Below are 8,456 nucleotides of genomic sequence, written 5' to 3'. Positions count from 1 at the left end.
CTTGGTGCCAACAGTGGACAAGAAGGTTGACAGGGATCTCACTGCCACTCATAGGGACCTCCTGGTGGCACAGGGGTTACTCATTGGGCTGCTAACCAACCGCTAGGTCAGCGGTTCTAAATTGCCAGCTGTTCCGAGAGACAAAGACAAGGCTTTCTACTCCCATACAGAGTGACAGTCTCGGAAACCCACAGGGGCAGTTCTGCCCTGCCCTATAGGGTCTCTGTGAATTGACAGGTATAGACTTGGGTATAAAGGAGGATGGGGGAGGAAGAGAAATGAGGGTGGATGGTGTAGAATACAGGGGTGGGGACTGGTGAGTGGGTTGAACTGTTGAATGCAGAGCGGAGAGTCTAAAATAAAATGCAGACCCTCACCTAATGCGTTAAAAAAACAAGTGCGTACAGTATTTCGGCAGAAATGCATTATTTTCTCATTGAAAAAACAAAAACAAAAACAAAAATCCTCGTGGTTAGTTATCAAAGCAAAAACTCCTCTCCTCCCCCACTCCCACACACAAGCCCAGCTGACGTGGGTCAATAGACCTACGTGGCTAAAACGCTGCTCGTTTACTTCATAAACATTCTCATGTGCTCCCAGCAGAGCTGTCATCATTACCCAATTAGAGTGACCTTGCAGTCACCGGCTTCCTTGGCACCCGTCACACACACACCACCCCAGGTGGTTGTTTCTGTCGCCCGCCGGTGCTTTTAGAGCTGCAGATTTTGTCAGCATTCCTGGTGTTTTATCTGCAGGGTGGTGGTCATTAGTCTTTGTATACCTCTATCACTTTTGAGGACGAAGTAGTAAATACAGGAAAAGCCAGAAGGGAGAGAAGACGGGACTCCAGCTCAGTGACTAAAATGTCATGACGAATCAAGGTTTCACTAGAAAGTAAATGTCTAGAAAAGGCAACATATGCACAAACATGCCTGATTCAACTGATGTATGGCTTGTGATAAGAGTTGAACGAGCCCCCAGTAAAATGATTTAAAAAAAATGTTGTGACGAATCATGCCATCACTCAAGGTTGAGAGATCTTACAAAAGTTTTGCTGTTCAAAAACAAAGAAACTCAGACTCAAAAACAAACAAGCAATTCAAAGCAACTCAAGTCCAATTCATAGTGAGCCGATGGACAGGGCGGGACTGACCCTGTGAGTTCCTGAGGCTGCAACTATGGGAGTGGGGCGCCTCGTCCTTTCTCCCGCAGAGTGGCTGGTGGTTTTGAACTGTTGACCTTACGTGTGGGTTAGCAGCACTATGTGCAACTCATTACGACACCAGGGCTCCCTTTAGTAGCCATATAATTAGGAAATGCTCCATTTAAGCAATTTACAACTGTATTTATCACCTGTTATTCTAGGATGAAGATTGATAAGGAACATTACTGAGGGCTCTTCTATACAGTCTGGTACAGGAGGAGCCCCAGGGCGTGTGTGTGTGTGTGTGTGTGTGTGTGTGTGTGTAGTACTATGAGTTACTACACTCAACAATACCAATCCATTGACAGCTGCTGGACAGGGAACCAGCCCAACCCCTGGGCCAATGCTAACTCCCTTTACTCTTGGCCCTTACTCCTCCCCAGCAGCCACACCCACACTGACTCCTGCATTGGATATTTCTGGCATTTATATTTTCCCCGAACAAAATCAACCAACACACTCACACTCACTGCCAGCGAGTCAAAGCCGGCTCCCGGGAACCCTGTGTCCCACAGAGTGGAACTGCTCTGTAGGGTTTTCTTGGCTGCCAGCGTTTATGGATACAGACGGGCAGGCCTTTCTTCTGTGGCTCCGCTGGGTAGGTTCAAACCACCAACCTTGATGTTAATTGTGATTGTTAGTTGTTGACACAAGTCGGCTCCGAATCATGGCGACCGGATGTACAACAGAACAAAAAGCTGCCCAGTCCTGCACCATCCCCACAATTGTTGTTTGTCCCCTCTTGTGCCACTTTACCAATCATGATGTGCTTTTAGGTTAAAAGACCAGCACAAGTTGTTTGCTTCACCCCAGTCCTCTCTCCCTGCACAGATCCCTCTGTAAAAATACACCCACAAAGTGCCTTTATGACCTTCTGTTACAGGAGCCCTCGTGGTGTAGTGGTTACAAGTTGGCCTGCTAATCATAAGATAAGCAGTTCAAAACCACCAGCCAATCCTCGGGAGAAAGATGAGGCTTTCTACTCCCATTAAAAAACACAAAAACAACCTAACCAATTACAAGAATCTAGGTATGGCCTCCTCCCTGGGGGATGGACAGCAGAGAAGAGGGCGGAGGGAGACGTCGAACAGTGTAACTTATGACAAAACTATAATAATTTATGAATTATGAAGGGTTCATGGGGGCGGGGGGGAGGGAGGGGGAAATGAGCAAATGATATTAAGGGCTAAAGTGGAAGGCAGGTGTTTTGAGATTGATGAGGGCAACAATTGTACATATGTGCTTGACACAATGGATGTATGTATGGACTGTGATGGGAATTGTACGAGCCCTCAATAAAATAATTTTTAAAAAAGAAAAAGAAAAAAAAAAACAACCAAAAAAACCTTGCTTGCTGAAAGCGAGGAGGACTGGAAGCTCTTGCTGATGGATTTCAAGGATGGCAGCCTTCAGTCTGGATGACAATTCAACATAAAGAAGACTAAAATCGTTACAGCTAGGCCAATAGTTAACATCACGATAAATGAAAAAAGGTTGAAGGTGCCAAGGATTGTGTCTTGCTTGGATCCACGTTCAATGTTCATGGAAGCGACAGTCAAGAGATCAAAAGATGAGGTACATTAGGTAAATCTGCTACACAAGACCTCTTTAGAGTATTGAACAGCAAGGATGTTACTTTGAGGACTCAGGTATGCCTGCCCCATGCCATGGTATTTTCAGTTGCCTCATAGTCACGTGAGAGTTGGACATCGAATAAGAGAGACCACAGAAGAACTGATGCATTTGGAGTGTGGTGCTAGCAAAGAATATTGAAAATACCACGGACTGCTAGAAGGACCGACCGATCTGGCTTGGGAGAGGTAGGGCCAGAGTACTCCTTAGAGGCAAGGATGGTGAGACTTACTTCATCTTACATACTTTGGACATATTGTCAGGACTAGCTAGTCCCTGGAGAGGGACATCATGCTTCGTAAAGAGGAAGGGCAGTGAAAAAAAGAAAGGTCTTCAAGGAGATGGATGGACACAGTGGCGGCCACAATGGGCTCAGGCGCAGGAGCACTGGTGAGGATGGCGCAGGACCAGGATGCAGGGTTGCTCTGGTTGGGACGGAATCGATGGCCGAACAAGACCCCTAACAACAACAGTGTTACAGTCTCGGAAACCCGTATGGTCGCTTACGTGGTCGCTATGAGTCAGAATCGACTTGATGGTAGTGCGTAAGACCTTCATGGGCCTGACCCTTCTCCCTTTTATCAAGAGTCCCGGTGGCACGGTGGTTAAGTGTTTGGCTGCTAACCGACAGGTAGGGGGTTCAAACCCACCAGTCTTTCCTTGGGGGAAAGTCTGCGGCTGTGAAGACCACAATCAAGAAGACACTGTGGAGCAGTTTTTCTCTGCCGGTCACACGTGGGGTCCCCGGGAGGCTGTTTCCATGGCTGTGGGTTTGCCCTTTTCTCAGGGATCACAAGCCTGATGAAACCTGCCCTCAGGAATGTTTTGTTTGGCCAAGGACATGTCTAAAATAGTTGACTTGAGTTCTTTCAAGGCAGGCCTTTGTTCTCAGTTTCTCCACAGGCCCCACCATCCCATTGTCTCCTACCTGAACAGCCCTCATCTTTATGTCACCTGCCTGGCCCTGGAGGGCATCTGTGGTTTGCAAACCCTGCCTTAACTAGTGAATCCCGTGAACGCTGGAACCTGTGTTAGGTGGAAACCCGTCAGAGAAGAAAAACTCCATCTCCCCCCAGTAGACGTTCTCTTACATGCGTTGGCCATGGTGTCAGGGGAGACCTGTCCCTGGAGAAGGGCATCATGGTTGGTAAAGTAGAGGGACAGCGAAAAAGAGGAAGCCCCCCAAGGACATGCAACACGGGGCTGTAGTGCGGGAACGATTGTGAGGATGGTGCAAGGCCCTGTGGTGTTTCCTTCTGCTGTGCATAGGGTCACTATGGGTCAGAACCTACCTGATGGCACCTGACGGCAACAGAAAACCAATGGTAAGGGACAAGACTGCCATTGCCCAAGGCGGCAAACTTTCAAGACCTAGAAGAACAAGGCAGCCTCAGACAAAGTCCCGATTCTCCTCACTTACACGTACATTTTCTTCCACAAAGAGCAGGAATCCAAGTTACCAGGTTTTGCAAGGCCGCCTCTGTGAACTGCCCAGCACCCAAGCATATGCTGCTTCTGCTTGTCTTTAGGGAGTTACTTGGTTCTCCCAAGTTTTCCTGGTGGGGCCCCAGGCATGGAGGCCAGGCCTTCTTCCCAGAGACCAGTTCTTTGACTCTGTTCACAGAATTCCTCAATTTGGGGGAAGAAAGTATGCAACTGCAGTCTCTCCCCTCTTCCAACTAGGAATTTGGGCCCCTGGACCCAAGCAGGTTCATGCTTTGTGTCCTGTTCCCAGGGTGACAGATACAAATAAGGAACCGAGATGGCACGGATACCCTCAGATCACAGGTCTCCAAAGACCCCATGTCACTTTATGTTGCAACTCCAAACCCAAACCAAACCTAACCCAACCCAACCCACTACCATCCAGTTGATTCTGACTCATAGCAACCCCCTGTAAGGTTTCTGAGACTGTGTACATCTTTGTGAGAGCCTCCTCTTTCATTGACGGGGCAGCTAGTGGGCTTGAACCACCAACCTGGCTGTTAGTCCAACAGTTAATTTCTCAACCACGTCCCCAGGGCTAACTTCTCACTCACTGCCATCAAGTTGATTCTGACTCATAGTGACTCTGTAGGGGAGTTAATCCCCATCAGCTCCCGTGAATAAAGCCCCTGTGGTCACTCACACAGTGGCTCTCAGGTCCTCTCTTTCCAAGCTGGAGTCCTTTTCCCCCTTCCCTTGTCCCCACTGGGATTCATGTAACGGTTTCTTTTAACTGTGGCAAAAAATATACACAACAAAACATCCTTCCATTCAACAACTTCTACCTGGAGAATTCAGTGCCGTTGACTATACGCTTCGTGTTGTACATCCAGTATTCATAGCCTGTTCCAGATGATTCCATGTTGGTTTCCACACGCTGACTTTAGCCCCAGGCCTTCTACTCTCGTAAAGTGTTACAGTCTCACAAGGGCACTTCTGCCCTGTCCTAGAGGGTCCCTACGAGTCAGAATGGTCTCAATGACAGTGAGTTTAGCTTTTTTGGTTTTTGTGGCGTTCTCTGTCCATGTTCCCAGATGTCACCCTGACCCCACAGTGCTCTATTTGAGTTCTTCGACCCAGATCCTGCTCTGCCACTAACCTTCGCTTACTCATTGTATATCCTTGTTTTCATTTCCCTCGCCTGCTTTATCCCCATCACATCCCCGAGCCCGTCTCTGGCTACACTGGGGAGCTCTCAGCCTAATCTTCCCCGTGGGTTCCTGACCTCTACCAGCCTGCGTCCACTAGGACGGCCATCTGGGAAACCCCATGGGACAGTTGCACTCTGTCCTTGGAGGTCGCTCTGAGTAGGAATCTAGTTTCAGTGCACCGAGTGGTGCAGCCATTCATCCAGATTACAGTGTCACCAGCACCTTGTTTTTAGCCACGGACCCGGAGGCCAGGCCCAGGTGGCTTACAGTGGGACTAGAAGAATGCCTTCGCCCACCAGCAGGGGTCCTGGGGTCCTAGGGGGATACAGCCTCTGCTCAGCCCAGAGCCGTGCCCCCCCCTTTCCCTCAGTCCCCTTCCTTCCTCTGTACCTGGCCAAGTAAAGCTGGCAATCCGCTTGAGCCCTGGGTTCAAGCCTGCCTACTCCCCTTGTTCCCTCCCTCCCTGCATCCTGCCTGCCTGCCCCTGATTCACGTGCTGCCTCCCTGGGAGAGCGCTGATCAGTGGCTCCTCTGCTCCCACAGCCCTCAGACATGCAGCTATGACCGCTCCTATCACATCCTATTACAGTTGGTTGTTTACATGCCTCTGTTGCCCGCCGCTGTGAACCCGTGGAGGACCAGGCCTGGGTTTTGCTCCGTGTAGCGTTTGCTGTGCTGACTACAATCACACTCATTCACTGACCCACTCACTCACTCCCTTACCTACTCAATGCCACTGAGTCAATCCTGACTCACATGACCCTATGGCACAGGGCAGAACCCCCTGTTGGGTTTATGGGGTGGTCATGCTGTACGGGACTAGGCGCTTCATCTTTTCCCCATGGAGGGGCTGGTGGTGGTTTTGAACCACAAACCCTGGCGTGAGTAGCCCAACTTGTATCTTACTTGCCACCAAGGCCCTAGGACAATAGGTGTTCAGTAAACAAGCACCGTTTTTGTTTTGTTTCTGTCCTCTCCCCTCATCCAATCAATGAAACTTCCAAAGACGCCGAGTCGGTCCGACCCACGGGAAGCCCGTGTGTGCGGAGTCGGTCTGCGCCGTAGCCTTTGGCCCTGGACCAGCAGAAACACGTTGCCAGGTCTTTCTTCCGAGGCCCCAACGTTTCCTGCTCGTAGTCATGTCCACTTCGCGGTGTTTGCACCGCTTAGGGAGTCTTACACTTTGCTTCTGGTCAAGGAAAGAATGACCATGGAAGCAGAGAAGACCCTCAGCTCCCTGGCCAGAGAACTGTAGTTCAGGGCCAGAGGTCCTCAACCTCCCAGGACAGCCATCTTTACAGAAACAGGTAGCCACATCTTTCTCCCCCGGAGTGTTGGTGGGTTCGAACCGCCCACCCGGCAGCTGAGCTCTTAACCACTGCACCACCAAATGACCCGGAGAGCTGCTGCAAACGCCGCTTGCGAGGCCCTGCCCGCCCCGGAGGTTCTGAATGGAAGCCGGGCCTGAGAACTTGCATTTCTAACCCGTTCCCAGTTGGTGTTCCTGGGAGGAATTTAGGAACCGGGTTTCAGAGGAGGAGTGAATTTTGTTTTCCTTTGCTTGATTTTTTTCTCTAGAAATCTGTTCGAGACCGTGTCGCCCGGACAAATTTTCACCCCTCGTGTTCAGGAATGCCCTCCTGGCCTGCCTTCCCCTCCTGAGAAGCTCGGGGCAGCAGGATGACAAGGAGCAGCTGGAATTGGCTGGAGGAGCTGAGAGGAGTGAGAAGTCTCTGGAGTGTCACTGAGGGTCAGCTCCAGGGGACTGTTCAGGCCTGACCCCCAAAGCCCACAAAGAAACAGGGACCTCAAATGACGAGAGAGGAAAATGAAGGTGGAGGGTGCAGGATCTGAAGAGAGGACTGGGGCGGACGGCCTGACCGACAACAGACGGGTATGTCAGAGATGTGCAGAGGGAAGGCCGGTCTGGCTAGAGAGCTAGCGGAGGCCGAGTTGAATAGATGACAGCCGGATGAATAATACATGAGAAGAAATGGGGACTTTGGCTCTTCTTTGACAGGAAGTATAAATGGGAAGACCAGCAGAGAGAGGGATGGAAACAGAAATCAGAAATCAACTCTGGGTCACTGAGCAGACCACGGAAAGATGTTCGGAAGGGCCCTCGGAGACAGGGAGGAAGGCAGAGACCCCAACCCAGCCCATGCAGCTCCAACGGTGATGCTGACAAAGCAATGAAGCTCCACTCCTGGAAATTTAGGAACTGGATTCAAGATGGAGTTTGGGCTGGTTTTTTTTTTTTTTTGAGGTGGGGGTGGTGTGATTGAGTAAATTTTCCTTCCAGAACCCTTCACTTAAAGACAGACTTTTCAGGCAAATTTTGTCACTCCCGGGCTGGCCACACATCTCCTCCATGTCAGGGTGGTATCCATTTCTCTCAGGGAGATGAACTTCCCCTCCCATTCGTTGGTTGCTGTTGGGAATATGCTAATAGGTCCCCAGCACCCAGACCTAGGAGACTTTCTTCAGGACTCATTCTGACCTCTTCGCCTTCAAGGAAAATTGGTGTGTGGACCCTTGTCCCCGCTTGGCCACCTCCCAACTCTCCAGCAGCGCTCGGAGGAGATGAAATAGCCTACCTGGCCTGCCACCTGGCCAGGTAGGCTGTTTCTGGTCCCGGCCAACGGTGCAATGTCACAGGGTTCATGGGGTTCCATCGTTGCAGCCCAAGGGGCTATAAATGCAGAGGGCGGGCGGCAGCTGGACAGCTCTAGAAGAAGGCCTCACCCCGTAGTTTCGGATGGGGAGGACCCCACAGCCCCCCTCGATGTCCTGGCCCCCCAAAACCCTCCCCGCGGCTTCCCCACCACGGGAAGGGCCAGTCCTTTTCGGTCTCCAGCCAGACGCAGCCCCTCCGACTTCACACACTGCTAAGAAGGATAAAGGGGCCCGGAACAGCCACCGGGCTCCGGGGAGAACCCCCAACGCGCTTCGCAAACGCCCGCACCTGGCCCACCGCCGGCTCG

General features: G+C 50.9%; 1 protein-coding gene across 1 annotated transcript in view; it reads right to left on the bottom strand.

Moving 5' to 3' along the window:
* The window catches only part of SPTBN2 (spectrin beta, non-erythrocytic 2), a 54,343-nt gene that overhangs the window by 44,505 nt on the left and 1,382 nt on the right, over window positions 1-8,456 (bottom strand). The window lies entirely within an intron of this gene.

This window comes from Echinops telfairi, unplaced genomic scaffold (assembly GCF_000313985.2).
Source record: "Echinops telfairi isolate 266 unplaced genomic scaffold, ASM31398v2 ScPeMD7_7417;HRSCAF=8455, whole genome shotgun sequence".
Lineage (NCBI taxonomy): Eukaryota > Metazoa > Chordata > Mammalia > Afrosoricida > Tenrecidae > Echinops > Echinops telfairi.
Note: the sequence above shows the minus strand (reverse complement) of the source record. Positions and strands in the feature narration are given on the sequence as shown.